The sequence below is a fragment of the Halyomorpha halys genome, unplaced genomic scaffold (genome assembly GCF_000696795.3).
Source record: "Halyomorpha halys isolate HHAL.00 unplaced genomic scaffold, Hhal_1.1 Scaffold317.1, whole genome shotgun sequence".
NCBI classification, from domain to species: Eukaryota; Metazoa; Arthropoda; class Insecta; order Hemiptera; family Pentatomidae; genus Halyomorpha; species Halyomorpha halys.
Genome location: NW_027106310.1, coordinates 820,736 through 832,543, shown reverse-complemented (window position 1 = coordinate 832,543; position 11,808 = coordinate 820,736).

Here is an 11,808-nt window from a genome sequence, read left to right as displayed (position 1 = left end):
GTGCATTTACTTGATATCCACAGGCTTTCATTAACAGTGATGCAGCTGGGGGGATACGCTGGGATCTCCTGGAGTCCAGCATTACCATCAAAAAGAGCGGTTTCTGGTAATAGTAGTGAGGAATTTTTAATGAAAATAAAAAAAAAAAAATATATTTTACCTTAAATATATTTCTCATAAACCTCTTTGATGAGAGCTCAGTTTAAACAATTTGGGCCGGCTGAAGTTGCGAAGTGGGTCTCCTAAATATTTTTTATGTTCATTGATAATTCATATATGGGAGTTTTTAAGAGACACTAAAAACGAATCTCACTGTTTAGAAAATATTTTTTTGTATCCTACTGCTTCTCTCTCTGTCTGTGTTCTGTGTTCCCTTTACTTCACTCCTGGCCAGATCCCCCTATCTTTCGTAGAGGGCTAGCCACGTAGAGCGTAGCCACGCCTAAAAAAAAATACGTTACAAGGGGTGATGCACTTAGAAAAGTATTTGGTGCCTGTGTTGTTTATAATTGACCTGACTTCCGACAAAGCCATCAGGCAATACCTGTTTTTAATAGATTTATAGCGAGAGGGGCGAAAAGGAGCAAGAGGTTCAACCACAACCCACCAGAGCGCAGCACCTTAAGCCTCACCGAAGCTCTCAAATTTACAAATTACTTCATTTTGTAAAAACATATTATTATTTTTATATATTATTAATTTCTGTACATAACACTTAATAATATCGATAAAATGATTAATAAACGATACCAAAACAAAGCACGAAAGTATCTCAAGCAGACAAATTAAGACCGCTTCTTGGTCACAGCCGCATGGACTAGACCTATAAATAACTGGGTCCAAATCCCCTTTTCTTCTTAGATCCACAGCCTTGCCTAGGCCTAATCATTGCATGGGTGGCGTACGCTCTGCTTGGGATAGATCGGTTCATTGCCAACCGTATTCTCTTAAGAGTGATGTTTTTCTGTACATATACTTATGATGATGGTCTACCTCCTTCAATTCTCTTCTCCAACAATCTTAGTCCGTCCGCTTCATCTCGGCAACTAGTATAGCTGATCCTGTTTCTCCCCAGTTCTAGTCCGTCCGCCTTCATCTCGGCAACTAAAAATGGTACCTCTCCTTAACGGCTATACTAGTTCGTCCGCTTCATCTCAGCAACCACTGTAGCTGATACCGTCTCTCCACAGCTCTAGTCCGTCGGCTTCATCTCGGCAACTAAAACAGCCACCTTTCCTTAACGGCTATACTAGTTCGTCCGCTTGGATGCGCTGGGATCTCAAAGAGCTCTGCTCTACCTCTCGTACGTGGGGGATAGAGTGGGCTCAGGGATCCTCAGGCCGATTGTGTAAATATTGTATATAAGAGTGTAAATGCGACGGGTGATTATTTCATTAATTTATTTTTTCATGTAGATAGTTTGATTATGTTTATTTTCTTTATTCTTCTGTTTGTATATATTTAGAGAGAGACTTTATTTATTTTTATTTTTTATTCTTATATTATTTTATTTTTAGTATGAATGTAATCATTTTTCACTATTACTTATTACCCAACAACTTTGTTGCAGATTGTAATATTTATCGTTAAATAAAATTAAAAAGAAACAGTTGTAAATAACAATAAATAAATTTTTAAAAATTCAATTACTTTAACACGTACTTAATACGTCTACGTCTACGTGTAGACGTAATACGGACTCCACCAATTTACAGGAACATGCAAAAGATTAAGGCCCATCTAATCTGCACAAAATAACACAAACCAGGCCTAAGTAATCACATTAAACCCGAAAATATAAACTCAAACGTTTGAGAACTTTTTTCCATTAACTAACTATCGTTAACTAATATTAACACAATATAAACATATTAAACGCTGGGATATATGAGCTAACCTTATTGCAAGTTAATAGAATTTGTATTTATTGGTTGAAGATTGATAGGTTAGGATAATGCCCTTACATATCAGAGGACTGTACACGGGGGAACTATCAACTAGCAGTGGCTTAGGTGTTTAACATGGGGGTGTGGTAAATTGGATGTGATTCGGGGAGGGTAATTGGGAGCAAGCGGCCGGGGTATCCGTCAAGGGCTGCTGATTTGTGGTAGCCTCTAATCCATCCGGTCGGCAAATGATGTTATAATCCACCGTTCAATTAGAAATCTTAGATCGTTACTGAGTTATATGAAAGAGAACTTAGATTTTCTTTGTGAATACCCAAAATTAGACTGATATTAATTATCTAATCATCAGTCATCAGATGTTAAGGCTAGGATCAAATCGAGTTTGGTAATTCCAAAATGTAGTATAGTCTGGACAAAATTTTGTCAAAAAACAAGTAGATTAAAACGATTCGATGTAGGTTTTCAATCTGCTGAACATAGCTAAGACCTCTTTTTCATTAAATCCTGATTATCTTTATTCATTTTCATGCAGGGCTTCTGCTTGAGGGATTAATTTTTCTAGAGAGTAAATGTGACTGGAGATTACTTTATTTTTTCATCGACATAGTTTGATTATGTTCATTTTCTTTATCCGATAAAGATTTCTTTATTCTTATTCTGTTTTTATATATTTAGAGAGAGATTTTATTTATTTTTATGTACCTTTTTTCATTTACTTATAATTAGAAGTCAGTCTTATAATTGAATATCTTGTAGAGTATTTTTAATTTTTTTTTTTTTTTTGGTTTTATATTTTTCTGGATTTATAATGTTCAAAAGTTTAAAATTCTATTTTCAGAATCAAGTAATAAAGTATTTAAATCCAGAGTAATTGGTTAGTTATTCTTTTTAACGAAGAAACCAGTCAGTATCTAAACTTTCCCGCCGGAATCCGCAGTGAAAACTTAAATTCGAACCAAGTTTAAAGAGATTTAATTGCGAACTTTACCAGTTATTCCGCGAAGGGAAAAAAAACTGGAAACACTTATCACAATTGTCGAACAGATCGGAAACTTCTCTAATTTAAATAGCAACGCCGGTAATTGCTTCGCAAGATCGGTTAAAGCTGGAGGAAAAAAGATAAAAAAGTTACGACAGATATTTTCTCCATTCATCCATCTCTCAACGTTCCTGTAATGCACGATAAGCGGTGGATTTTCCGTAAATGGAGATAAATAGAAATTGTACACGCAACGCCGAGAAAGGAGATAAGGTAAATTATGCCCTGGATCCTTGGATCGCGGTGCTCATTTTTATCGCTGCATGCTGGAATTTTTATCGCAAATCACCTATCAGTAGAATTACCAAAAAATCGTCGCATCTGACCCCCATGATAAACTTTTTTTTAAGCTGAACTGCAATGCGAGTAGACGCAAAGGTTATTTGAGGTATAGAAATGCAAGAGAGGATAAATTTGTCTGTAATTTTTACTTTTCCTAATCCATATAAGATATGGGGAAGTATTGCAATCGTGAAAATTTCAACTTCGAGTTTTGGAAGTAAATGTACATTTTGAGGTATTTGAGGTATGTAAACAGTGGAAGTACAATTTTGATTCGAAATAACAAAGTCTCGCAAATTGGTTAGTACGTGTGTGCGTCGCAATAGCCTAGCTCAAAAATAAAAAGCACGAAATTGCAAGTATATATTTAGGGGGGGGGCAAGTCTGGGACACACAGGGAAAAAGAAAAGAAAAAAAAATCAGCTGTGGACTAATGGATAGAGTTCTTAGAAGTAATCTGAAACGTAGACAGGAAAATTTTGTAAGGTGGTGCATAGTTCACACGTATACATTACAAGTGATATCGGTTTTGAACCTCTGTGTTCGCTAGACTTCATTATTATTATAATTTTTGACGTGAAAATTTCCACAATAATATATTTTAGGAGGAGCAGATCAATGTCTTCGATGAAGTTCCATTTCGATGCCCCCGAGGGAACGCATTTAGCCATGTGTGTTTGTACAATCGAACAAGGGAGCCGTGGTCCTGAAATTTAATGATGCCTGCCATCGATTGCGGTCAGCCTGTCTTATTTCTCACACTGGAATCTTCATCGCTAATTTCTCGTAACCAAAAGGTTCATTCAGCTGATTTAGAAATTTTAAATCTTTATTTCGTAATGAAATTCTTCATTTGAGCCATTGATGACTTTTATAACTTTTTATTTAGCGAAAAATCGAATGTTTTGTAAATTTCCTTTATTATTATTATTATTATTTTACGGTTAACAGACCATGAAGATCTAAGTCCTCGCGCGATGTATTTTCTAATACATACGCGTTTCTTGACGTGGTTTTTTTCGCAGGGTGGGTACGTCACTTCCACGCCTATTTCTTGTGAGTGCCACCCATTGGCAAACGAGCCTCACAAATGCCCGGGGGGAGGTTGTCAGTGAGTTTTGCATTATTTTGTGCTTGAAAAAAGCCCGGGTGGGACCGGGATTCGATCGACAACCTGTGGGTTGGTAGACTGGCGCGTTACCACGTTGCTACCGCTGCCCCTTTATACCATATATTATTTAAACACACAGCGTGCGTAATATCTAATCCACCTAGTGCCCTCGCTCAGCCTCCTCTGGCTGTCAATACCACTGATGTTGTGGAAAGAGAAGCGCCGGGATCTTCTGGAGTCCTGATTTATCCTTTATAATCAGTTCTTATTGTAAACAATAATAAACCGTAGATGAATGCAAAATATTAGAGATTTTTATAAATAATCAAAAGAGAAAAACATAGATACAGTTGTTTAAAACAGAAGACGCCAAAATCGCCCCGATCTACGTTGTATTTATGACAGATATAAAGTTGATATTCGTTATTTTTAATATAAACCATAAAAAAACGAATTTTTACAGTAACTGAAAGTTAAGCGATGCGCACACCGAACTAAATTATTATTTTTAAATTGTATAAAGTTTTCTTCGGAGTTAAGAAGTATCACAGCTTAAATGATGAAATGTTCAGGTTTATATTGCATAGAAATTTATTTTCTTGATGACTCTTTCAAATCAATATAATTTCAACACTATCGCTCATGTTTCTATCTCATAGATCGCACATTCATCCATAGATTTCGTTAACCTAGTACATTTATTTTTGCTAATGAAACGATATAATGCACAAATTTCGCTTCTAATATCCAATTATGGCAATTTCCCTGGAGGAGCTACCTGAGGAAGGCAGTAGAAGATAAAGATAAAGTTCTTACAAAAGGCAGCTCAAAGGAGACTGCCACTGATAAGGAATTAATTAGTGAACCCTGTTGCTGGTTAAGCTCTGAGTCAGCCCGCGCAGACACAGTGTTAGAGGGACATTACAAAATCTCCGCCTTGGGGATGGACTAGGGCCAGCAGATCCTGCCAACCGAACCCCCCTATCGCCCCCCCATAGAACACCCTCCCCCCCGCCAAATAATTTAATCCCCCTCCTCAGGGAGCCGTTTTATATCCGTAACAAACTGTTAGAGTTTTCCATTCGTTTATAATAGCTAGGGAATTTTCATAAACGTTTTTTAAAACCGGTATGATTGATGGATTCATGCGATTCCGGTATTTATCGATTAGATACTAAGATAAAAATAATAGATCAGATAAATCGTAGATTTTAGTGAAAAGTTTTGTAACTTTCTTGTCGATTTTTCCGTTATTACAAACATTGGAATATAAAATGTGAGAGACGTGTCACAAAACCTTCACTTACAATCTTTCTTTGAGATGAAATTAATCTTTATACATTTCAAATAAGCAATTTCTCTATTATTCTCAATAACAATACTTTCTTTTTTTTAGATATTTTACAAAAATAAGTGAAAATAAAAAAAAATATTATTGCCATAATAACCATTGAAACACCAAAAATTGAAAAAAAAAAATGTATTTTTAATTAATTCATTAGTTTTTTTTTATAACTTATTAATTTGTTTTACTGCAGTTGCTATATTATTTTTTTTTATTCTATATTATTTATTTACTGATAATTTCTTTTAATTAAAATCCTTCATTTACAATCCTTCTTTGAGATGAAATTAATCCTTATACATTTCAAATGAGTTATTTCTCTATTATTCTGAATAACAATCCTTTTTTTATATATACTGCCTTGCAAAAATAAATGAAAATAAAAAAATCTGATTATTGTCATAATAACCATGGAAACACGAAGACTAAGAAAAAAAAATGTTTTTTTAATCAATTATATCAGTTTTTTTAAAAATTTATTGATTGTTTTACTGTAGTGGGTATGTTATTTTTTATTCTATATTATTTATTTCTATATGACTACTTACTGATAATTTCTTTTGAGTTGCATTGCATTTTTGTAAAGAATTGAACGTATGTTGCGCCTCATTGGAGGAAGGCTATGACAAAATGAAATAGAGAAAATAGGAGGGATAGGGTTGAGAAAAAAAATGTATAAAAAGGAATAAGAAAATAAGGCAAATATAATATAACATTTTGCTAGAGGAAGGAGGAATATATATAAAAATAAAATAAAATAGGTAAAAAATATAATATTTGAAATATATTGTATTTAGGTTACAGTTAATCATTGTTTGAAAAATGAGATAGTAGAAAAAATGTTTATATCTTTGTTAATTATGATAGTGTTTATACATCCAATCATGGATTGGAAATGTATGATTTGTGTATTTTTTTTATTTTGATACTTTTTATTTATTGATAGATATTACCATCTGCCACACAGTTGTGGGAAATAGGAAATAGTGATGAATTATCACATTCATACTAAAATAAAATAAAATAAGAATAAAAATAGATAAAAAAAAGGGAAAAAACACATAAAAATAAATAAAATCTCTCTTAAAATATATACAAACAGAAGGATAAACAAAATAAACATAATCGAACTATGTGTATGAAAAATATAAATAAATAATAATAAAAGTAATATAATCTCTACTCACATTTACACTCTTATGCTGTGTGTATTAGCAACTCGTTGTATTTGAGCAACATTGACGCATAAAGCATTTCATTATTTTAAAACCATTACATTTTCGTTAGTATAATATACACTATTTGAATGAGGATAGACCCTAGATGATATTGAATATCACTTAAATCTACTTTAATGTGACGATTTTAATCAAAATATTTCAAGCCGTATCTGAAAAGATAATGTAGAATGGATGATATGAAGTGAAAGTTCATTTAAACGCAAATATTTCTGTAACATTCCTAGCATATTACATGTTCCTAAACGCAGCATCATTTTGTTGAACGTTTCATATTTCAGCTGGATTGTTCATATGCTTATAATCACCGGGGCGATTTAGGGTCAGAGCCTTAACTCATGGGGAAAAAGAACTAACAGTGAACTGCTTGCAGAGATTAGTCAGTCAGTATTTCTTAACTAATTAAGAAATTGCCTTCTTAAAGGCAATGAGATTAAGATGGGGGGGGGGGAATGTGTCTCGAAGCAGTTCATCAGGAAGCCTAGTTGGCCAGTGATCACGTGGGAAGCTAAAAACCTGATGGATAGACAGAATCGACAAAGATACGAAAGAGTTGCAAGCAGGAAACTTAAAATCAGTAGTCCAAGATAGGTGCGAGTGGAAAAGGCTGCTTCAGGTGGCTAAAGATTTACAAGATCTACATACGCAACTAAAAATATATAAAAGGAGTTACATAGTGGTAAGGCACTGCGGAGTTAGTAGACCCGGGTTCGAATCTGGTTGTGATAGATAATTATTTATTCTGTTACTGTAGGCAGGAATCAACCACTCCGGGATCCACCCAGCCTCATAAAGTAGGTACCTTCGATTGGGAAAATAATCTGGTGTCCGAACGTCATTCTGACTAAATATCCTCCTTGTATAACATTAGTCTAGGAACAGTACCTCCTTACAAAGTACTGCACCGCTGACACTTCATCTCTAACGGAATAGATTTATATATATATCTAAATTGTGCACAATCATATGGTTTATTCTCTGTCAGATATGTCTTATAAATGTATGTAAAATGAGTGTTTAACTGTATCAACCTCATTACTAAATTAAAATGAAACATAATTGGTTTTAAAAAATAATACTAATTGTTCGAATAATTTATATATACTAGAATAAGTGTATATATGTGTGTATATAAATACATATAGATGGACATGAACCTAATACAATAACGAATTTCCTTAAAAGTGAATCGAAAACCAAATTGTCTAAAAAGCATACCGCTGTTCAGCCGTTATACAATGGACATGGTCAACATGTTATCTCAATTTCAAAATAAACTGAGATATCAATGAAAAAAAAAATAATAATAAAAATAAACTTGAACGGGAATCGTTCCGGAGTTTGAGGATGGCACAATACAGTGTATATTGGTTCGGTTGTATGCCGATTCGGTATTGGATTCCCACATTCCTTTATTTCCAAGCGTTCGGCTCGGCCTAGCGCCCTGCTCCCTATATCCATAAACTCTGTAAAAATAAATACAAAAACAACAAATAATAATTGAGTCGTAGTAACAGAAAAGTAAAAATCTCTATGATAAAAATATAAATAATATATTACACATTTTGAAATTTTGTTTATTTGTACTGATTATATAATGCTGTTGGATGTTATGCACTCATGATTCATGGCTCATTATATAATTAATTCATTTTCATGCTCAGTTACATTTTAATATATATCGTGGCTCAATGGTAAGGCACTCTGCTTCTTATTCCAAGGATCCGGCACTGACAAATCTATAGGGTCAACCCTGTGGGTTTGGTAGCCCTCCAGAGTCCACCCTAACACATAAAATGGCTATCCTTCATTGAGAAAAAATCTGGCGCCCGAGTAATTCTGACCAAATCAACACCTTGCACAACCGATTTGGTCAGCAATGAAGCGGGATAGATAATGATTTAAACATTCCAATATGATGTTCTAATCAAGGAAATGCAACGCCATTAGATAAAATGTAAAAATAAAATTAAACGAAACAATAAAATGTAATTGGATTGTAATAAAATTTTATTCACTCTGAGAAATTTAATTGTATCTATTTAAATAATATTCGATCTATTTATTTTCTTATTTAACTTTTTATGTATTTGTCATTTGTTTTGTAGCAATTGTTTAATTTTTTGTTATGTATTTGAAATTTCTTGTGAAGTGATTTTTTTTTTTTAGTTTAGTTAATCTTTACATCCATATCTGAATGTCTATATGGAGAATGTCTAATTAATGCATGAATTAATTTGTATTTTGATGACCTTTCATTGGACATTTTACTTGTTACTATTGGCGTTATGTCTGCACATAAATATATACACATTTATGCAAAGTAAATAAAAATATATGACACCGATATTATTTTACAATATTTAATAATGAAATCTCATATAACTTGCATATTAGTAATAATAAGAGTACGAGTTCTGAACAAAATCGAATGATTTATACTTTTCTGTTTGTGCCTTCCTTTGGTCTGTGTGGTACACCATTCCATTTTAGCTAGTCGACTCTGCCCCTTGAGAACGCTTTCATCTCTTGGATGACTTTTCCTTTTTTTTATTCTGAGGTTAGCAATTTTACCTAGGTAGGATTTTCCACATGGGAGTCGGGTTCCAGTGGGTTATCTCCTTCAGTTTTCCGGTGTCTCGTTTCATATCCATTTGAAGGATATGTTCAAACCACTTTTGTCTTTCCCCGATTCACGTTTGGGTAGGAAAATAAATTCTATTCAAATCTTTGTTGAGTACGAATTCATATTAGGTACTATTCCAGTGATTCTCAACTATTTTTTTTATCACAGAATAATTAAATATCGTCAAAGTGGTCTATTTTCCACAAGAACTTTTTTTTTTGTATATTTTGCTTTTTTTGACCCACTTATGAAAACTAGAAAAGTTTGAAATCTATATTCGGCTCACTTAGAGTATAAATAAAAGGAAAAGCCCTTGGTTTATAGTTTGTTTTATTTTACTACCTTAAACATGAAGTATATAATAAGTGAAAGTTTCACGAAAATTCTGTGTGTGAATATTCTAGCTCAAAAACGATAAGTGGTACAAAATTGAAACTACATATTTTAGCTGGGTCCACGCTTGAAATATTACAGTAACATTTTTGATAAAATTGATGAACCCAAATCTTTAATTTATTGAATCGCTGTTTCATATTTTTCCGATTTTCTCGGGAATAGCTTTAACAATTTTATTAAACATGGTAACAAATTAATGAAGTTAAATAAATAGGGTGATTTCGACCTTTAATTGATGGCCCTGGCAAAATAGCCTGTAAAGCATTTTTTAAATTTTGATGAGAGGTGTGAATTTATCTTTAAGATTATCCTTGAGGATTGCCAAATTGGCCGAAACGTCGGACTATTGATATAATAAAGAGTGTTGAGACTTAACAAGGACACCATTTGATTCATTTAATAGATTTTAAAAAAATAAGTAGAAATCAAGAAAGAAAGAAAATTAGAATAAATTTGTGCAGAAAAAAAAACGTACCAGTGAGCTCCAATCAATACTACCAATTTTAAAGAAGTATCACAGAGCACACACAAAGCAGCCTTTGATAAGTTTCAAGAATAAGCACGGGAAAGCCAATACAACGCTTGTAATCAAAGCAATAATCAGATATGTGTCAGTCTTTGTCGGCCGTGTGCTCAAAAACTGACGAGCTTGACAATTCGGCCCGTGACCCCAACCGTAGTTGCCTGTCTTTTCACACATACATTCTACCTACGTTGTTGAATTTTACACTCCTTTGATTTCTCATTTTAAATCAGGTAACACAAAACTGATTGTTTATTATTTTAAATATACATAGCAACTATAGTCGATTAAGGGCTAAAATTGTTGAATATATAATTAATTAGATACCTAAGTGAATAATGTTTTCACCCATGTATTTTAAAAAACCCCTGGGAAGGTACCAATTGGTAATTCCACAATTCTGTGCCATTGTAACACTAATATTATGTAATACAGTTGTTAATATCAATAAATAAATAGAATAGAATAAAATAAATACTTATATTACTATGACCATTAGCTTTTAAAAATGTAATTAAAACAAAAAATAATATCAGTTGGGTCCATGAAATCTCCCCTCCAAAATAAAATTCTTATTTCTCCAGTCCAAAGTTATTTTTTTATTTAAAACAGCAGAAGAGACACTTTATATAATCGATTTTACACTTTTTTACCATTCTCTCAACTACAGCTCTAGCGATTTTAATTAAACTCGTCAAATAAATATATAATTAAGTGGCCTTTAATATCAGCTAAATTTTAATCTGATTGAAAGTATTGGAGAAATATAAATAAATTAAATATGAATATATGAAATTGTAGAGAGCTTAAATACCGAATCTTTAAAAAGTTATGTATAAAGTAACTTTAATTTTATTTTAAATAATTAAAAATATCTCAATGTTCCAAGTAATAAATAAACAATAGTTAATTTTTAAAAAATGAAAGTATTCTATAACCAACTAAAGGAGAAAATAAAGTCAGATTTTACATAAGCTTATCCGTTTAATAAATATACATATTATTGCCACCGTAAGTAATAAAGAAACTGTTGCTTTGAAATATTCAAGTATCAAGGTATTGCAGTGAGTAAAAGTCGTGTGTTGCGCGCACCACATTTATTTATTCATAATTATTGGAGAAGTTTGTCGGGGGGTGCGGTCTGTAAAGAACAACATAAATAAAAAAAAAACATATTTATTTATTTTATGCCGACGTTTCGACCTGAGTTTCAGGTCTTCATCAGGGCTATAGAACAAAACAGATAACAACAACATTTAGAGAGACATAAAATTGAAAAGGAATAGTATATAAACAAATTTGGAACCATACGAAATGTTGGTAAAAAATCTATTTTATATA